At 45.1% G+C, this 21236-nt stretch overlaps 1 protein-coding gene across 2 annotated transcripts in view; it reads right to left on the bottom strand.

The window, feature by feature from the left end:
* The window catches only part of SPATS2L (spermatogenesis associated serine rich 2 like), a 64481-nt gene extending 45755 nt beyond the window's left edge, over nt 1–18726 (bottom strand). The window contains exon 1 of one of the 2 annotated variants that reach the window (XM_071747905.1): nt 18356–18726. The gene's annotated coding sequence lies outside the window, so the exon portion shown is untranslated. Of the gene's footprint in view, nt 1–17734; nt 18000–18355 lie in introns of those variants that run through there. The other variant, XM_071747906.1, reaches the window with a different exon arrangement.
* Nucleotides 18727–21236: the final 2510 nt, after the last annotated feature.

The following is a 21236-nucleotide window of genomic DNA, read 5'->3' as shown; positions in this document are numbered from 1 at the left end:
CTCTCACAGCTCAGGTCCCAAAGTCCATGGCAATCCAAACACACATTTCTACATGGCTTGCTGAGTCACATTTATGTTCAAAATCAAAGGAATGAACGGAGCAATTTCAAATGGGATGCTTGGATGAAGAAATACAATTGCTCACACATGTCACAGTGTTACAGAGCACTTGGGAGTGTTGGAATCCACACCACAGGCACAGACCCACCAGATGAATAGAGGGGCTTGAGACCTGGAGAGGAAACTACACCCACTTAGGGGCTTTTGGGGCAGAATACCCTAACCAAGAGCTCTGACAAAGGTGCTATGGCCCTACCAGGACTTTGTTCTCCAGGGAAAAACAAATGGCTCTCTACTCCCTCCAAAGGGACAGAAGGAAGGGCTGAGGATGAGGGAGATGCTGAGCATCCCTTTTGTCTCCTGAGCACCTGAACTGAGACAGATAGCAACATTCCCAAGAGCCACTGCATTTCTTATGCCAAAATCTGGGTATCTAACTCCCTCCAGTAATGTCCATAATCTGCAGGTGGTATTTTTAGGATCTAAACACAACATAAGACACCTATTATTGTACTGAGGCACCCCAATGTTTCTGCTTTTTTTCCTGAAAAACACATCACTAACCCCCAGTTTTGATCTTACTCAGCTCAAGCTGTGGGAGAGATTCCTCTCCAGGTTCAGTGGGAAATTAAAACCTGAAAAATCAAATGCAAAGAGTTTTGCAACTTAAAAAAATACTCCCCCTCTTCTCAGTGAGTTCTTTGGACAATTTTTGTCCTCTTGAACTTCATGAAATATTGAAGACCAAAGTGAGAGGCAATCTCAGAATCCCATTCCTGGATGTGGTCTCAGGTATGAAACATGGTATAAAATTATCCAAGTTAGAATCAAAGTTCTTGTACTTTGAGGGCTGCTACTATTAAAGACCATTATAAAAGCCAAAATACCAATATTGTACCCAACTGGCTACCAATATTGTAGTCAATACAGCAATATACCACATGTAAAACTTTTAGCTTTATTGGAAATGGTAAAGATTTCTTCTTTCCAAAAAATACATCTATCAAATCTGAACAAATGAGGTGTAATCGAGAGGGGGGGCGGGGGGGGAAAAGGAACAAATAAAAAGGATTCAAAGGATTGTTATGAGATACCTCTCCACAATTTAATTACCTTTCTAAATCACTGTTTTGTCCTTACTCAATGTTCCATGGCATATTATGAAAGAAAATATTGTGCAGGAAATAATGACTTAAGGGAGGAGAAAGGAAAGCAAGAATAAAAGGTACAACAGTTAAAGGAGACCTATTTCACTTCTTTATTATCAAAGAAAATACTGTTGCTTAACATTGACACACTGTTAATTTCCTACCGTAAGAAAGGGTCAATTCCTAAAGTGATTTTTATTGTCAAACCAAAAAGATGGTGAAACAGAGAGCATGCCCTCCCAAACCTTCAGTGTCCTGTCCCCCACTGCAGGGCATGAAAAGACAAGAAGCAAAGCTACCACATCCCCAAACCTCACATCACCCAGAGCTCAGGGACAAAAACTGCACCAAAACAGAAGCCAAAAAAGGAGCAGGAAGCAGTGCTCAGCACAGCTCTCCATCTCTGACCCCAGAATTAGTGTAACACACAGCACATCAAGCACTACAAGCAGACAGTAAGAAGAAATCTGGATCACAACAGCTGTTGATGGAGATGCAGCCCTTAATGACCCTGCAGAGCAGAATCTCAGCACACCATGAGCCAGAGAGCACTCTGGGCAGGAGTCCTCATCCTATATGAATCTTCCTTACTCTCTGGAAGATTACAACAGGATCTTCAACCCCTTCTCTTCTGATGCCTGGCCCTGACCACAGCTTGAACCTAAGCTTTCACAATCCATCTGTGGCGTGGCAGAGAGCACAAAACTCAGCACTGCACTCCACTAATTCCACTGCAGCCCTATGAGCCTTCTAGATCCTAACAGTAAACACAACCTTCAGTCCCTCCATTCCCGAGTACACACCTCCTAAACACAGCCCAAAATGCCCTAAGTATAGCCCAGTGACAAAGTTTAGCACTGAAATTATTTGGCTGTGTCTAAACCAGCTCATAACCTCTGCTAGAGTCAGCAGTAAAATAAAGTCCTCCAGTCCTAAATAAAAGCCCCAAGTTAAAACCCAGCTCTCATGCAGCACAAGCCCCAGGTGAGCAGCAGCCCTGGGACCTGCACATAACCACTGTGTACACTGAACACCACCACACACCCCCCAGCTCAACACAAGGCCACTGCAGGGAGGAGTGAGGGCTGCAGTTCTGCCAGCCTGCAGGGCAGCCCCATTCTCACATCTCATTCTAGTGCCTTTGTCACTTCTGTAATTCATGTTAAGAGTAGTCTGTTTGTGTTTGGTGGTTTTGTGTTCTGGGGGGATTTTTTGGTGTCTGCGTTTTGCTTTTCCAAAAGGAAAAGCTAGATTTATTGCTGTAATCAGAGACATGCCAAGCTGGGAAGAGTGTTGGTACAATGAACTCCAGTTAGTTTTTACTCCAGGATATCTCTCTGATGAGGCCACTGCTGGAACATCCAGTGGGAAAAGTCAGCAGAAGGCAGGGAATGTTCTACCCAATGCCAACCTGACCAAGGGCAGAGGCCATTTGGACTCTGCTGGCACACACACCCACACACAAAAAGTGAGATTTTGTTGAGTTTTGGCACTTGGCTATTCTGGACCTTTTTGGCTTTTGATTTTGGCCCAGCTACTGAGTCAATCACATTTCTCTAAATGTCAGTGTAGTTATTTAGCACAGGGAAAACAAAGCTCCATGTCTTTGATACTTAATCAAGCCTTAAGACCTTTAGTCCCAGCCTTACCCCCAACACAGACAGGAAGCTCTGATGCAAAGTTAATTAGGGGCTGGCTCCCTGTTTGTCACTGCTACACTTCAAAACAGTTGCAAGATGCCTGTTTTACATCTACTAACAACACCCTCCACAGGGTGAACTCCTCTTGCCCTCACAGCTACCCCAGGATGTGCCATTTTGTGCACTGAAGTCTCTAACTCCAGTGGAGGAGGCAGTGTCAGGATGCTCAGCAGGACCCAGCTTTCAGAGGACAACTGAGGCTGACATTTACTCTGCACATTTATTACAACAGAAGATACACACAATTACAAAATGGCAGGAGCTCCCTAACACCACCCTCACCTGGTGCTTGCCAAAGATTTTCTAGCAAAAGGCTCTGATTGGGAAATAAGCAAATAAAAGTTTAAGGACTGGAGCAGCTCTCATCCTATGCCAGAGTTCTGTGCAGTGACACAAGTGGGATAACAATACCAGGGCAAGATCCATGCTCAGCACTGCTCCAGGAAGGAATTACAGTAAATGAAGAACAGCTGCAAAGAGGAAGAAAAACTGTAAATGCTGCCTGGTCTTGTCAAGGAGTAAAATTGTTCTTGCAGAGAGGCAGCAATGCAATCAGACACACAGCTGGCACTCCTTCAGTCTCAGCCAGCATGAAACAGCATGCTTTAAAAACCAAACCAGCTCTGGTGGGTGCTCTGATCTGTGCCTCTCCAAGGACTTGACTAGCCAGTCCTTCTAGCCAGGAAACTTCCTGGCTGTGTGGGAACTTCAGTGTGGTCTAGAGCATCAGGATGGGCCTCAGACTCTTCTCTCCAGATCCATTTTGAAAACAAGCCCACTCCTAGAGTCTCTAAGCACCTTTACTCTCCTCACAGTGATTTGTCATTACTGCAGTCTGTTTGTTATTCCTCCTCACTTAATGCCACGCAGCCTTTCCTTCCCAAAGCATTCAGGGTCTTATCCAACTCCTACTGACAGAACTGGGGCTGGAATCCAGTTATGGGACTCTGGAAATCGAGCACCACAAGGTTAAACACCCATTACCTCACTGGATCAGAAGTCTCTCTTAGAAGTCCAGTGTGAGAAGAACTGGACCCACTGGAAACCCAAAACAGTCCTAGGATGGAGTTGTGGGTCCTACTCAAACCCCAGCTTTCACACAAGGGGCACGAGGCAACACTTCCAAGTTCCTAAAAGGAATTGCTGTCTGCTTCCTGCACTTCCCACACTTCTGATGAATGGGAGATCGTTTTGGGCACAGCTGGGAATGTTTTACTTGGATGTGGCTGTTTTTCCTCAATCTTTAGCTAAATTTTCCATTTATTCTCCTTTTCTCCACTCTCAGGAACAGCAAGAGGGTTTCTATAACCAAGTCTAAGTACACTGTTAGTGACCCTAGGAGATTTATGGAAAGGTCTCTGTTCACCAAGGGACTCCCTCTTCCCAGAGAAGCCTTATTTTGGTATTCAACTTCATTAAATAAAATGTATACTTATTTGTAATGTATCAATAAAACAGCTGGCTCAGAGCTGTTACCTCTTTCAGCCTAAAGGTGACCCCAAAATAAATAAATAAATAATGCTTTGAATTTTGCAGAATTCTTCTGTGGATATATACAGAATTCAGAATTCATTCTGTGAATGAACAACAACAGAGCAGCTACCCACACACCTATGCTCTGTTCAGTTCTCAGAGTGTTTGTATGCTTTATTAAGACCAACCAACTGGGTTTAAGGTTAGAATTTTCCCTGAAACACCCAAGCCCACACACCAGAATTATTCCCTAAGGGCAGGAGAGGGCTTCTGAAGCTGTATTTGGAGAGATTCATAACATGACCCAAGATCCTTAGCCAAATGGTGTGACAGTTCTTTATCATTATTTTTACTAAGGAAAATATTCCCCAACACATTCCAAACTAAGTTTTGCCTTTTTCCCTGTCCTGAACTGAGCATGCTCATATAGATGAAGAATATCTAAAAAGGCAGCATTCCCAGCTGGAGTGAGCCAGCCTGCCCAACAACACAAGCCATTATTTGTTATTCCTTGCTTCCAGTCAGGATTCCAGCTTCTGAAGCTGACAAGCTTGTGCAGAATCCTAGATGTAGTTCAATATACTGAAAAAAAAAAACCCAACCATATTTAAAATAGAAAGCCTTTGAGAGTAGCCAAGTGGAATACTTGAGGAAAAAAATTATTAAAGAAGCTGCAGAGGATTTACAATTCTGTTTTGTTTGGATCTGTACAGTAGCCTAGCCCACAAATAGAAACCTTGGGGTTTTTTTACATTTGCTTTTCTTTATTTGAGAGTTGTGGGAATGATGGTAACCAAGCAACACCACAAAGCTGGAAAGCCCTGGTTGAGACCATTGCTCATATCCTGAGATGAGCCAGGATATGCTCAGTGCCTGGAGGAGCCATGGGATCTCCAGTTTTGTACCCTTCAGGGGCCACAAGATCCCATCAAGAATGAGGGGAAAGATTCCCTGCAATCTGTGGGGTGTCCGTGCCTCTGGGTGAAAACTGAACTGAATTCTCCTGCTACTTGGCATCACTGCCAGTTTTGCCATTTTTTGCACACTGGGAAGTTCAACAGGCTGGGGAACTCCAAAATACTGTGTCTCAGACAGCACAAGGTTAACAAGTTACACAAAACCTCCACAGGTCTCACAGAAAATTCAGTGTGGACCTGTGTGAATTTCAGTCTGTTTACACAGAAGTTAGCCCTAACAATTAACTCTCAAACACAACAATAAAGAGTGTAACTAAGTTCCAGAAACTATCCACAATGCCTTTCCTGGGCAAAAACTACCCTCCCATTCATCTCTAGCAAATCAGAACAATTAAGCATTTTACAGCTTCTATAATTAAAACCAGCTGAAATACTTCATTTCCAATTAAACTGCAATTATTAGTGTTTTCAAACTGGCACATCCTCCATGGAATCTCTTCAGTCTCCCAGAAGAAGGAGAGAAGCTTCTGCAGGAACTAGTACTTCATATTTTGCACACTTGAGCAAAATCGGTTGTGCCTTCCCTCTATCAAATTATTTTTATTCAGCACTTTATAAAGCAATTTTTTTAGTCTGCTCAAAAATAATGTTTCTTAATAACAAAGCCAAGGTATATATATTTGTACACACACTTCAGGACGTTGCTATATTCTGAGATAGAAAAGTATGGAAATTATGTTTTTTTTAAACAAGTTAAAGTCACTTGATTATCCAAGTAAGCAGTTGCAGAGAAAATATATCTGAGTGCTCATAGATCTGAGCTAAGTGAGGGGTTGTGTTAGGAGACCAGAGGTATCAGCTGCAGATACAGTGTGCTGGGTAGTGCCTCAAGGCTGGGGCTGCAGATCCTCTCTGGAAGCTGCAGACTTTGCACCCTGCTCAGAGAGCACCCAGTGCACACCCAAGGTGCAGATCTGCAGCAGCAGGATCCTCATGTCTCATTCCACCTGATTCCATTCCATTCTCATTGACTTGATGTCTGGAAATGAGAAGGGCTGAGAACTCCCAGCCAGCCATCAGCTAAGGATATTCACACTCCTTCCTGGCACTCCTCCAAGAGCTGAACACAAGCATGAAGCATGTTTCACAGTCTGGAGCTCCTGAGATTCCATATATTCCCCTTCTTATCCAAAGCTCCAGTCCTTATTTCTCTACATTTACAATGGGGAAAACACCCTCTTTTCTCACCACATAAAAAAAATATCTAAGAACAGGATCATAATCAACAAAAATGAAGGTTGAAATCAATTTACAAACACATCTCTAACCTCTTTTGAAGTTTAAATAGGAAGGAGGATCAGAATTACCCAGGGGAGCTTGGTCAGACTGAGCCCTGGGTGTAAATGAGCTCTCATTCCCATGTGGTATTTCACATCACAAAGAGCCCTGAGACAGAGGCTCCCATGCAGCACAGATCTGTACATCAAAGCAGGCTCTGCATGGCAATGACACACACACCAAACACCCAAAGTTTGGAAGCAAACTTCTTACACTGGAACTCACTGGTCCTTTGATGATTTCAAATGTTTGGGGCCAGGCTTCAGCTTAAAGGCTCTTTATGTCAGTCTTTTACTTGTGAAGGAATCGGGCTAAAATAAAGCAAAAAATACAGTCTGGCTTTTTTTCTGCTGAGGAGGTGGGATAAAAGTGAGTGCTGGTGCAAGTCTGTAATGCCATCAGTGACCTCAGATGCAGCCTATGCTGCAGGAAACCAGACTCTGCCTCAGTTTACTTGCACAGCACCTCCTGCAGGGATGTTTATTCAGAATTCCTGTCTGTATTTATTTTCCTAGGAACAAACATCTATTTACTGCTGGCACTGAGCCTCTGCAACTGATTTATGACTTGGCACCTTGGCTCCAAGTGCCTTTAAGATCCTAAAAGTAAAGTTTGTTCCAGTTATATCCTCTCTCCCACAAGACATAGTCTGCATATTTTATGGTACCCTAAAAAAAGCAACATGTTATGTTTGATGACCAAGTTGCATGGAAAACATTATATGCATGCAACGTGGCCAAGCTACCATCTCTAACTGAACAATTGTGTTGGGAACTACCAGAGTTCTGTTTAGTTTAGATTTGCAAACTCTCAGTACATCGAGGTTATTTATTTTTCCATTTTATTCCCGAATATTTTTGCTGCTTAAGTAGAAGGGAAGAGGAGTGTGCAGTAAAAATAAATATGGCTCAACCTACCTTTCATGTTTCCAAGCTCTCCTGACTTTCACAGATGGACCTGCAGGACCTGCCCTCCAGGCTGGTTAACAAAAATGACTTAAAGCAGCCAAATAAAAAATCACCCCATAAATCAGCTCAATGTCATCCTTTTCACTCAAGTCCTCAGTGTGAGCAATTGAAGCTTTCACATCAGGAAGGATCTTAATATTCACCCCCCACACACACATTTCTCACCCCTGCTGCCTGCCCTCCTGAGACTTTCTCTCAGCCATCTTAGTACAGAAGTTCCTCTCCTGGGGAATTCCTGAAGTCCATGAGCCTGGCAAGCCATAGGAGCAGCTCCTGGGGTACACTCAGGACTACACCACACTGTAAAAGCTGGGAGTTCAAAGCAGAATTGCCAAGTTACAGAATAACAGCTGGTGACTACAACTTTTCTCATCTTGTATGGAACAAAATGCCTCAATTAACACAAATCATACTAACAGTGAACTAGAAAGAAAGTGAACTAGAGAAAGTAAAGGCAGATGGAAAGCAACCTGATTTTAATCATTTTTTCAAGGCAATCCCTTCTATATGGGAAAGATTTTATATGTGGGGGTGGGAGGTGGGAAAGAACTGTTTTAATCTCTCCCATTTCAAAAAGCATAGCCAATAAAAACAAAAGAGACAGTCTTCATTGTCTTAGAGACCCATTTGTTAGCCAATTCCTTTCCAGTTTTGTCAGAACTTCCAGCGTAAGGGAAGGAATAAAGCAAAAACTCAGTGTACAACTGATCTGTCCATTCACACACCCAAAAATAAACACACTGCAAATGCAAAAACATGAAGTTGTAGAGGCCACAGTACACAACACTGGCCCACTGAAGAGCAAACATGAAACTGCTAAAGCTGTCCTCCTGTGAAGAAAAAAGTCACAGAAATTGAAGGAAAACCTTTAAACTTTAGGTATGTCTACACAGATCAATATGTAGTCATTTTATAGTGTTTATTATAGGAAGTAAAAATATGTTTAAAATAGTTTAAAAGCCTGAAGACAGAACTGGGATCTGAAGTCTGGCACTAGACTATAAAGTGGGACAATTAACCAGAAACACCATTTTGGGTCTCCCTCTCACATTAAGGCAAAAGATGACTTCTGGAAATCTCACCTGTCCTTTGGATACTGACTTCTGGGCTGTCACAGGGTGATAAGGGATATAACCACTGGGAGAAAGAAAACAAATCACCCAACAATTAATGGAATAACAATTTAGAGCCTGATCAAAGTAAAGCCCCAGCAAGGGAGCCAGGAGGAGGGAGGCAATGGGGCCAGAGCTGGGCAGGACCTGCCCTCCAGGCTGGTTAATAAACACGACTTAAAGCAGTCAAATAGCACTGTTCAGTCATAGTTTTTTCTAAAAGACAAACTTAGAAACTGGCAAATCAATTCCTGTACAACTAGAATGGAAATTTCAAAGAGTTAATGCCACAAGAGAAATTGTTACTAAGAAACCAAGACTTGGCAAAACAGGCAGGTTTCCAGAGATGGAAGTGCTGCTTTGGCCCTCCTCTCTGCTTACATAGTGCCTACAAAATGCAACTGCAGAGCCATTTCTGTAAGAGTTGGGAAAGATGTGCTCTCTGAAAGTTTTTCTTCAGATGGCCTGTCATTTTAGTGACAAGAGGTTCAATACACTTCAGCTCTTCCCAAGTCTGGGAGAGGAATGCTCACATCTGTCAATAATCACAAGGGTATCACCACGTGGTAATAACATGGAATGGTGAGGACCTTATTAGAAGTTCTCTTGGCTTCTCCTTTCAAGGAATAATGAGAACTCAATTCACTTCACATGACTTCAGGCCAAAGCTTTAATACAAGTTATCAGCCTGGATTCATTAGCTGCTTTGAGGCAAAATTCAACATAATCCCTTTTCTTCATATTTTGTTTTAAAACAAAACAAAACAAAAAAAATTTACCAGATTCTTACGAGAAGCAATAGACTCCTGGATGGCTCCAGGTTTCAGCCTGTATCCTGAACAGGTAAACAGCATTCCACATCATCTTGGAAAGACAGAAACAGGCCAGGCTGGGGCCCAATCCTCCTCCTAGTTTGAAGGGGGGAGGTAAATCCAGTAGCATCTTTCACGGAAGAAGCTACATAAAACTTTAAAACTCTCATATAAAAAAGCATCCAGAGTCAGACCAGAGTAAATCCTGCTTTCTTTAACCTGTGTGTGTAACAAGACAAAGCACACAGACACTTAGGCTTCCTTGTGTATGACATCTTGAAAATCTTAGGTAGCAAAGTTAAGACAGTGTTGACTATGAGTGGCTGCTGTATTTCCATCCCATCCCTCTCACCCGACTCCTCTCTGGATGGCTCCTTTAACTACAAAGAGGTTATTTGTATACTTTTCTTGTGTATCTGTTTGGAGATGTTTGTTTGTTTGGGGAGGTTTGGTTTGATGTGGCTTTGGTGTTTGTTTTGGTTTTTTTGAACTTTAATCCATGAGCAGGTAGGTACCTTTCTACATTTGTATTACCGTGGAGCATTAATAATTCACAGCCTGGCTCTTAAGGAGTCCATCTGCTGCTCAAGAGCCTAGATCACTATTTCTCATTCCAATTAAAAGCAGATTCCTTCCCAAAGCTCTTTGCTGTTGCCTGTAATCTGAAAAGTCAAAAAATGTAGCACGAAGCAGCCCCCAAGGTCCCTCCCAGAAAAATCTCGAACCAGCAAAAGGCAAAGCCTTTTATGGAGTCTGGTACCAAATTTGTTTCAAGACAAAACTCCAGCAAACCCAGCACACTCAGCAGTCAGCCCAGCCCAGCCCAGCTGGCGCCAGTTCCAGTGGTTGTTCCCCATGCCTCCTGTAAGGCCTGCAAGCAGAATGCAGCTCTGCCAGAGCTCTGCTCCCATGCTCCTGTGGGGAAGCATCTCCAGCCCACTCCTGCCTGACAGCCCAAGATTTCAAAACCAGTTGTCCTTGCCAAGTTTTGGGGCACTGCAGCAAACATTCCTTGCTACACTGCTGTTTGACCATCTTCCTCTGTGAAACCACTTGTGCTGTGTTGGGCTCCAACTTGCCCAGCAGCTCCAGGAGGAGCTCTGCTCAGCCCAGAATGAGCTCTATGCCATGGCATGAAGTGGCTGGGGTTTGTCAGAAGGAAGAGCAATCTTGAGGTCATTTTGGTTTTTTAACTCACAGAAAAGGAATCTTTACTATCAGGCTGAGCTGCTCCCTAAAAAGATGATACTGCCATTTAGAACAGTGAATGATAGCTTAAGGGCATGCTATTCAGTTTAATTAGTGATTGCACTAACATTGCTTTATTCATGTAATATGATGTAACAATGGTAATGACAAATGGCTTTGAACTGCATCATCTGCAACTGCAAGATGATCCCTCTCCCATGTAACAAGCCCCTTGCTATGGTCAATAACACTGCTTTTCTTCTTTGGCAATTCTCATTGAAATGCTTCAGGAGGTACCCCTTCCACCTACAGCCTGATTTTCACAGACCTGACTGCACACAATTCCAGTTCAAACTTTCTGCACACACAATCTCTGAAAATCCAACACCAGCAAGGCAAAGAGAAAATTCCAGCCCCTCATCTATGGGGAACATGCAAAATAATCAGGGGCAGATACACTGCAACTGAAGTGAATCATGTGTAAAAATGTTAACATGGGAACCTCAACTCACCCCCTTAGCACAGAGAAAGGCAACCAACCCATCACTCTTTGTCAAGCAATTTACATAGCTGACCATCTGCTGCCAGATGGGGTGACAGCAGAGGGACTTTCCAGACTACCCATTGCCTGTTCTCGTTCAGAATTTCCTTGCTCTTGTAGGCTTACTCTCCTTACTATAAAATAAAAGGCAACACTTCACATTATAGAGTACTCTCCATCCCAAAACTCTCTGTGGACTGTGAACCCTCTCTGTTGTTTCAGGTGCCCCTTCCCCAGAAAGTCAGCTGCTGTCAGCCCCTTCCCCAGAAAGCCAGCCCCAGAAAGTCAGAGGACTGAGGCTCAGACACAGCTTGTGCCTCTCATGACAGGAAAAACTCCTGAGGTTATGGGCCCTGATGTGATGCAGACCCAACAGCACACCGTTAGAACTGTCTTGTATCAAAAAGCCCAGTAAACTTCATTTTTAAAGTATTTACAGAACAAAGAGAAGAATTCAATGTAAATATTTAGAAGTTCTGAAGGCAAGATGCTGTTTTTACCCCAGTATCACAAAAGCAGAATTCCACTGATGTTGAGGATTTCCTCTCTTTAGCATGTACCAGAAATAGAAGTGATACTTTCCACAGTCCTCTTTCATACAAAGATAAACACTGGAGAGCCAATGCTCTTCTGGTGTAAAGTTTATTGACAGCTCAGCTCAAGATCTCCCCAACACCTAACTGTATGAACATTTATTTGACTTCTATTGGGATGAAATAATAATTAGCACATTTTTAAAAAGTCAGTGCAATCACTGCAATCAACTTTATCCCAGGCACATCCTCCAGCCTTCTGCAAACCCTTCCCATCCCCAGCAATGCCAAGCAGAAGCAGCATGTGCAGGACAATGAGGCACAAGAACATGGCCACTAAAGACAGGTGTGTGGTTTTAGCTCCAGTTGTTAAAGGGACAACTGCTTTTATTGGGTGACAAGGAAGCAGTGACAATGGGCCAAACTCTGTTCTTGTGGATTTCAAGTGGACTTCCACTCCAACTTGAGTATCTAAACAGACATGGTTAAACACCTGGAGTCCTCTGACTGCCAGAGCTCCTTCCAGGCCCTGGGATCTTCTCCAATCTTCCTCCCTCACCATGGCTCCTTCCAGCCACCATCTTCTGCTCCTTTCACTCCTGCAAGCCTCTGGGCACTCTTCTTGCACAGCCACAGAAGCTGCTCCAGTTCAGCTGTGTTTGCCTCCCCCTGCAGACCTCTCCAGGGCACCCCTGGCAGGTAACACCTCTTGTCCCCCCGTGCTCCAGCTCTGGGATCTGACAGTACCTGAGCTTGGGGCCCCTTCCTGCTGCTCTTCCCTGATGGTTCAGACCTGGCTGCCTCTCTGTTGGCCAGACTAATCATCCAACCCTTTCTGCCTCCCACTGTGTTTGTAGACAACCTATTTTGGCTACTGTGGAGTTAAGAAACCCTCAAGTTCCTTGAGGACCTAAGTAGGTTTCCTCCTTTCATGCCAGTAACCAAGTGGCTGCACTATATGGAAAAGCTCAGGAGCTGCAGGGACAGATGAGGAAGATGAGGGACAGATGAGGAAGCTTCTCTCCACCAGTGTTGTGCAAGCAGTTTATCTCCACACCAGACCTGTCCTCAACCACTCTGCAGTGCAAGAAGCACAAGCTCTAATGCTAAAACCAAAGCACAAACCCATGCCAGCAGCTTCACAAACCAGCCAACTCAAAGCAATCTCTAGCCAGCAGTAAGTTGTTACTGGAAAACAGCTACAAAAAAATCTTTCAGACCATGCATAAAGACCACTATATCAAATTTTGTCCAGGTTAATTTACAGCACAAACCAGTTATGCCTTCCATCAACACAGAAAGCAGAGGTCCCAGAGTGATGACATTTTTGGACTTGTAGGTTTTTCCATCACTAGCATAAACCACAGTTTCTGAACATACTCCCACCACACCCAGAATGCATGTGCAAGGCTTTCATTGCATTTAATTTTACACAGAGAGCCAGAGGCAGCACTGTAATTGAAATACAAAAAGAAAGCAGTTTAAGGGTAGTTCAGAAGTGGGAGCCACAAACTGGACACGTGTAGGACAGTCATATAAAAAACAGCATTTAGCAGGTAATTCGATCTGAAATGACCATTTGAGCACGTGCCTGAGCCCAAGTTCTCTTTCTTGGCAGCTGTACCAAACCCATAAGAAAGCCTCAAGTCCTGGTCTGCTGCCCCATTAACTGCAGCACCCATCAGACCTCAGCAGCACCAAGAGCCATGTGCCATGCAGAGCACTCAGGCAGACACCCCCGTGCTGAGCCCTCAGAGTGAGGGTCCCAACAGGAGCAACCAGGATCCTGAAGAACTGCCAGCATTCAGACTGTCCCGGAGCACAAACACCATCTTCCCGTGCTGTTCCAGGTAAGATCCAGTCAAATTCCAGAAATGTTTTTACCTGGATTATGCAGAAAGTTGGGACAACAACCTACCAGCCCTGAATGTGAGGTTCTGAGTTTGAAATGCCAGGCAGCCTGACCTCTCCAGCACTGAAGGGTAACAGCTCCATGGACACAACAGTGGGAGCAGCTTCTTTAATGCCATCTCAAAACACACCCACACCTTGGGGGGGCAGTCACCTCCTGAGAAGTCATACTCCAAGTCCACTTGGCCATGACCAGCACAGCCAGAGAGCACTGCTCAGTGCCTCTCTGAACACACAACAGCACCAGTCCTCAAGGAAGCACAGTGCATGGAAACACTAGGTTTAAGTTCCCACTTCTTCAAAAATGCAATGTCACAGACCTCCAGTCAGTTAACACCAGCTAAACTGTACCAGCCAAATGCTGTCCCCAGCTCTGAGCAGCAACACACCAGTATTCAAACAGGGGAAACTTCTCTGCCATTGGAACACTTATCATCCCAACACCTGGGAGATGAGATTCACCTGTACTTTAAACACTGGACACAGTACTCAGCCATAAGCATTTCTTGCAGCCAGCAAGCCACTAGAAAGCATACTGAAAGGCTTTTTATGAAGGCCAATCACTATCCTTTTCTTGAATGACCACATGAAAATTGGTGACCGTCCCACAATGGACTGAAAGGGCCTTTTGTCTGAAGGAAAAGGACAAGGAGGCACAAAGTATTGCAGATGTGTTTGTAACTCGTGTTTTTTGAAGCAACTGTACAGCTTTAGTTAAGAGCAAATCAAGAAAAGAACAGCCTTTGAAACTGTTATGCCACAACACTTTCCTATTATGTATATGCAAAGTGGTTCTTTAGATGGGTCTTTTTTGTATTACAAAAAGATGGGCAGGCATTCTGTATTATTGTTTTACAGGAAAAGTTTAAAACACATGCAGACTCTTGACTTTATTCCAAAACTCTAATTAGGGGCTGCAGCACTACTTGCCTTGTCTAAACAGAAAACCATCAGAAGCTTTTTTGGTACAAGATCTAGCAAAAGTCTAATTGCACTGGGATAATAAGTGAATGCACTGTCACTTTTGTTTTATAATCACCTTATTAACTGAGCAAATTTGCAATTACCCATAAAGCATATCATGGCCTATTCAATAAAAAGGCATTTTTTATACTGGGAAACAAGTATCTGACTGACTTTGAAGTCTGCTTCTGACATCTCTCACAAAAATGGTCAAATTCATCTGCTGACAACTTCTCAGAAGTAAGGAATGCTTCACTTCACCCACCCCAACCCCATTTCAGTTCTCCACTTTTCCACGCAAAAGTACACACACCCTAAGTGGGATTTCACACGTGGTTCTAAACAAGCTGCACAGGGGCAAACCTTCAGCAGACAGCAGGAACTAATAAGGAAAATCAGATTTCTTCTAATTCATATCCAGAACTCGGGAATTACTGCACTTCCATTCAGAAAGAGAAGTCACAGCTGTCAGACTTGCCCTCTTCACCCGTCTCTTCCACCCACATACTGTGAAACTAAAGAGACAAAAAATGTCAGATTTTCACTCTCCAGATTCTTGCTGCATCCCAGAATCTATATTCCTTGTGTTCCCACCACCTCCAGTACAAGGGCCAAAGCCTTTGCTGCAGGAATCACCTACTGTGCTACTTCAGATACACACTGGAAGTGCAAGTCATGCCAGGACAAACACCCCCCCCAGGTTACTGTACTCCCTCTCATCTCACACTCTGTAAACCCTCTCGTAGTCCTCAGGACTGTATTTTGAACCTTGCACATGCAAAGCAGAAGCAGAAGACTGCTGCACCATCCTCTGGAACTGCCAGGAGCTCAGACACCAAACAGGGCAAAGAGACAGGAGCTGTGCAGCCCCTCTAATCTCAGTGAAGTTCAGGGCCAAATTCTTTGATATAATAATGATACAGAGTGTTGCTTTCAAACGGCCACGAGCAGGGGAAGGTGCCCAGTCTAAAATAAAGACACTTTGCTGCAGAAGTTAACTGTTTCAGTACTGTTCATTTTCATATATGAACAAGAAAACTCCAAGGAAAAAAGCTGGTGAAGCATCTGAGAAGAAAAGGCAGGAGAAAGAATAAAGAAACTGAAGGATTAGGCCAGTGCCCAGAAGGATGGAGGGGGCAGCAGCACCAGCCATGGGCATGGGGTCATACTTCCCCAGAGTAATATGGACAATAAGATTACAAGTCAACCTTTATTTAACTGTTGGTTGTAGTTATTTTTCTACCCTTGATCTTTGTGCAAAGCCTCATTGCTCCAAATTGTTACACAGCTTTACTTTTATCCTTCAGTGCACAGTGAGAAGTGGAGTTTGACCTTTCCTTGGGATGTGTAAAGCAGATTGTTTTGAAAAAACAACTGAGGATTTTTTTTGTGTGTGTTCTCCATGATGATCATTACTTAATGTCTGAAGACCTCCAAGATGTGGGACCTGAAAACACGGTAGGAAATGCACTCCTGAGAATGACAACAGAGGCAGCAGGTGTGGGTGAAAAGGAATACAAATACAACAGCCTGGGGGAATTAACAGCAAACACAGGTTGCTTACAACTGCTGACAGGCACAGTTTCAGTGCTTCCATCTTTGCTAGAAGAAAACTCAAAGAAAATTTAAACCACATTGCAGGCCGTTGGAATTCTGTACTTTCTCTTTAAAATAGGCCCAAACTGATTTCAGCTCTGGACAAATATTTCCTTAAAATCTGGGAAACAGCAGGAAGGTGTCCTGACTTAGCTTCACTTCTGCTCCTTTGAGCAAGACAGACTAGATAACAAATCCTGATCTAGACTCAGCACCAAACCTCCCTCAGCACAGAAAGTACTCAGAGATGCTCACTTTCAATTTTTAGGCTCATTACAATGTCAGACAAGCCCGGAACTCTCAAGCACATGCTCCTCCTCAGGCATCTGCCTGGACATAAGGACTGTGGACACAGCCCCTTCACTTAAGGATAAACCAGAGAAAGTTTTGAAGGGTGTTTACCTTAATTCATCTTAGTTGTAACATTTCTTACACAGTAAATTTCCCAGAGTTGGCACCATACCTCCTTACACATTTATATAGCACCTGACACAGAACAAGCCTTATCTTGATTGGTGTCTCATTACACTTAACAGATCCTGCTGTTCTCATCAAGGGCTAAACTCCTTCAACTCCCATAACACAATTAGTGAGAGAACACTCACAGCCTAGCAGCAGCCTTCAGCTCCAGCAGGTTCTGATGGTGCCTCATGAAATTCATCAGCCCGTTAGGACCTGGAAATCATCCTGCATTTACAGGGACTGACTGCACTCACAGAAACAATTGTGGCAAGGGCACAGTGTCCTGCTCACAGCTGCTTCAAGGCTCTTGTGAGTGGCATTCAACAGGTTACCACCCAGGATTTCTTTCATGGCCAGTGCAAACGCATTCCTGGTTAACCTCGATGTTCTGCTTGCAGCAGTCTCTTCCACTTTCTCTTTAAAAAGTTTTTAGGCTGCTTTCCCTGAATCATCACATTTTGAAAAATATTTTATGATTGCACCAGGAGCTCAAAAAAAAAAAAAAAACAAAAAACCAAAACCCAAACCCAGAAGTAAGATATTTTACACATCCACTGGTAATCCAAATGTAACAGTTAAGAATTCCCATGGAAGATCATTAGTCGCCCTGAAATATATTTTCAAGCTGGAATCAACCAAATCAATCCATGGGAATGTGACCAGGAATGAAACAGATGGATTTTCTGTGATGCCTCTTGGCTCTCCTCAAGAAAATTAATCTGGTAGCAAAGTGATTCACATCTCAGAATGATGAGGGTGGGGTAGAAGCTTCGTTTACAGCTCAACAAAGGAAGCATTGCATTCTGATAGAGAATAATATTGCCAGCTGCCACTGCTTATCAACCCATTCCACTCCTAATTCTATTTTCCACGCACACAAAGAAAAACCTCCGAAAAGCCAACCGTGTGTCACCTCAGTGGTTTCGCCTCGGTGCTGCGGCTCAGACGAATCCCCAGACGGGCGGATTTGTGCGGAAACAGTAGGACAGGGCACGGCAGCCTTCGTCCTTACCTTGTGGTGGATGTCAGCGCTCCACAGCCCCAGGAAGAAGGGGTGAGGCTGCAGCCAGCCCTTCGGCACCCAACGCACCGCTGCCTCAGCGCCTCTGCCCGCCGAGGCGGCCGGGGACAAACGGCTGCGCTCGGAGAGAGCCGGCTCCCTCCTCCCCGGGGAAGTTAATCACGGATGTTAATCATTTATAAGCCAGGCTGTTACCCTGTAGCCTCCAACAGCACGGCACTGCCCGGTTTCGGGGGCTGGCGGGAGAGGAGGGCAAAGCCGAAAAGCCGAGCGAGGCAGAGCCGGTCCCGGCGCACGTCGGGCGGGGTCGGAGGCCGGGCGGGCCCCGACTGCAGTTCCCGTAGCGCCCGGAGGGTCCCGCCTGCCTCCGCCCGCTGGCGGATCTCAGAGCCGGGACCCGAAGCGTTAGAAAATCAGTGGTGTGTGTGTGAGGGGAGTGGGGGATGTTCCCAAGCGTTAGAGAAGCAGGGGGAGGTGTGCGTGTGAGTGTGTGTGTGAGGGGAGCGGGGGGCGTTCCCCCCTTCCTTCCCAGGGAAACTCCCGGCGGGCTCTCCCCCCCCGCCCCGCGCAGGTGCCGCCGCAGGGAGGGGGAAGGCAGGAGGGTAACCTTACCTGGCATCCAGCGGGGCCGAGGCAGAGGAAGAAGAAGAAGGAGGAGAAGAGGAAAGGAGGAGGAAAGGGGGGGGACGAGGCGGAGGCTGCGGGACCGGCGGGGCGCGGCTGCCGGTCCGGTGTGGTGGTGGCTGTGGTACCGCCCCTGCCGGCGCGCGCCGCCCCGGGCCCGCCTCAGTAACGGCCGTAACGGCCCCCGCCCAGCGCGGCGGCAGCGGGGACGGGGAGCGGGGAGGAGCGGGGGGGAACGGGGACACGGATGGGGACAGGAGGGACCCCAGGGGACGGAGTGGGGTTGGGGGAGGCGGATCGAACCCCTCCCCGGCAGCACAACCGGGTTTGTGCCTGCGGGGTGCTGGGCGGGAAGAGTTGTGTGTGAGGGAGAACAGCCTCACCCCCCCCCCCCCGCCCCAATCCCGGTTCCGGTGTCATAATTGATTTGTGCTCATTAACCGCAGCCCCGGGACGGCACCACCGGCCCGCAGGGGAAGGCCTCAGATTGTCGGTCAGCAAAGTGAACCGGGTAACACTGAGGGTAAAACCTCCCCTCTGCAACTCCTCCTCCTCCGGGATACAAAACTTACCACAAGTTTCTCAGTAATCGGTGTTTTAAAACACGACCGAAACGCTCCGAGGAAAGCACGTTGTTCAGGCAAAGGTAAAGGAGCAGTAAATAACCATTCCCTTTACATTTAAACACTGGAATGTGGAGGTACAACCACACGCTTCGAACTAAAAAAGAGCAAATTTCCCCTCGGCATCTGTAATGTGGATTTACTACCAGTACTGGGGTCTTCGACCATCACCAGCATTTACCTTAACCCAAACACACATCCCTTCCCACTTCTGTTAGCTACGGGAGCCACCAGCACTGGAAAATCATCACATTTCCTCCCCAAATCCTTGCATCCCTCTGCTCCTCCTCTGGCACCCGAGCCTGGCTGGGTCACAAGGCACCTCTGCTTCAACCTCCAGCCAGAAAACTGATTTCTTACACCTTCAACTACAACTTAGAGATGCCACTCGGCCCACATCAACCAAGGATTCCCAAACTGCAGCATGGAAAAGAATTCCAAGGGAGATTTGCATTGAGTAGGGAACACCCCACCCTCCAATGCTGGCAGGGGAGCCCCTTGGGGGGACAGCACTTGGTTCTCTGCTCTGGTGGTCCCCACCTTAACATCACTGGGCAGTTTCACCTCCATCCAACTCCTGGGGCTTCATGGAATCACCATCTGCTGAATGGACTCTTCTAGAAAACAGAGAAAAATTCGATTATTTAACACTATGGGAAGACCACAGGTTCACAATTAAGGTTTCATTTGCAATCATGTCTTCAAAACTATGAAAAGCTTCAGCAAACATGGGTTTATTTGAAACAACAGAACTTTGAATGTCCAGGCTTGTGTTTGTGTTGAGAGTGCTCTTTATAGTATTGCTGACATTTTCCTGCATGCTGAGCTGGATGAATTTTGCCTGGGAGTTTTGGAAGTGATTCTGAAGTTCAAGACAACTGTGCATTATACTCATAAAACAAGGGTGCCACTGACCTTTCAGCACAAGAGAATAGATGAGAATCACAGACCTGAGACTCATCTAAAGGAACACGGTGGAAACACATAGGATGAAAGGCTCTAAAGGCTTTACAAATTATATTTGGATGGGGGAGAGCAGGGAGAAAGAGAATGTGGGAAAAAGAAGAATGAAAAAGGATCCTGCTGTTTAGCTCATGCATAAACTGTATGTGCTCAGCCAAAGGTCACTCCTTTTATTTTCTCATTAATTTCAATGACAGTAGATGGTATATGAAGAACAATCTAAAAATAAGATCAGCCAGAAATAGCTGAGGTTTTACTGTGACAGCATAGTAGGGAAAAAACCCTGAGCTGCAACTTCATTCCAGATCTTTGACTTTTTAAAAAGCAGCGGCTTAAGGGAAGTTAATTACTCAAGATGAATTGTGACTTTTATTTACAAAAGATAAATAAAAATAAGTCGTATACTTTTAGTGCATTTTCCCATAAAGCTTTTGTACTTTCTGTGTGCACTGAAATGATTTCATTCCCCTTGCTCACAAAAGGTAGATTTGAGGGTGAGCTGGCTGGGTACTAAACACACAAGGAAAACAGTGCTAAGGCAGCATTGTGAGCAAACAGAGAGGGAATAACAGCTTGGGGAAGCCTGCAGGTGCGTGGAAAAACTGGCACAAGGAAACTGCCACCCACAGCAAAGGAAAGTAGAGGCCAGAGTGGGAGCAGAGAGGGGATCATGAATATTCTGTGGCGAGGATCATGAATGGCTGCCTCAAACAAATCTTCAGGAAACTGGAGCCCTTCGTGCACAGACTGATGCAACATCTGCCAACGTTTTTCCAGGGAAGACATGGCCAACATCTAGAAGTTGATCTTCAGATGACGTGCCACAGATTCTGCATCAGCACTGAAGGAGTTTTAGCACTAGCCCCCAGCTTTTTTGATTTTTGCAGCAGAATATTTGGCTGTATGCTGAGTCTAGATTTTCAAAAAGAGGACACCAGCTGCCCGAAGTTTAGTTCTCATCTTCTGTTTATGCCAAATAGCAGAACGAACCTTCTGGTCAGCACATGTTGCAGCATCCAGTTCCTCTGCAGAGGTTACTCATTGATAAAGGCAAAATGATCATGGGCAGCCATCAAACATTCCAGCTGAAACCTTGGGGATTTATTACTGGTGAGACAGCCTGGTCAGAGCACTGCCTTGGGATTTGCTTTTAAAGCCTCCCTCAGTTCATGATATTTCCTGTGCAGCCGTGGTCGTGTTTCTGATGTGACCACAGGCAACTCCTCTGGGCCTCAGTTTCTCCTCTGCACAAGCAGAAAGGAGTTTCCAAATCTCAGTGTATA

The sequence above is a fragment of the Heliangelus exortis genome, chromosome 6, assembly GCF_036169615.1.
Source record: "Heliangelus exortis chromosome 6, bHelExo1.hap1, whole genome shotgun sequence".
Lineage (NCBI taxonomy): Eukaryota > Metazoa > Chordata > Aves > Apodiformes > Trochilidae > Heliangelus > Heliangelus exortis.
Note: the sequence above shows the minus strand (reverse complement) of the source record. Positions and strands in the feature narration are given on the sequence as shown.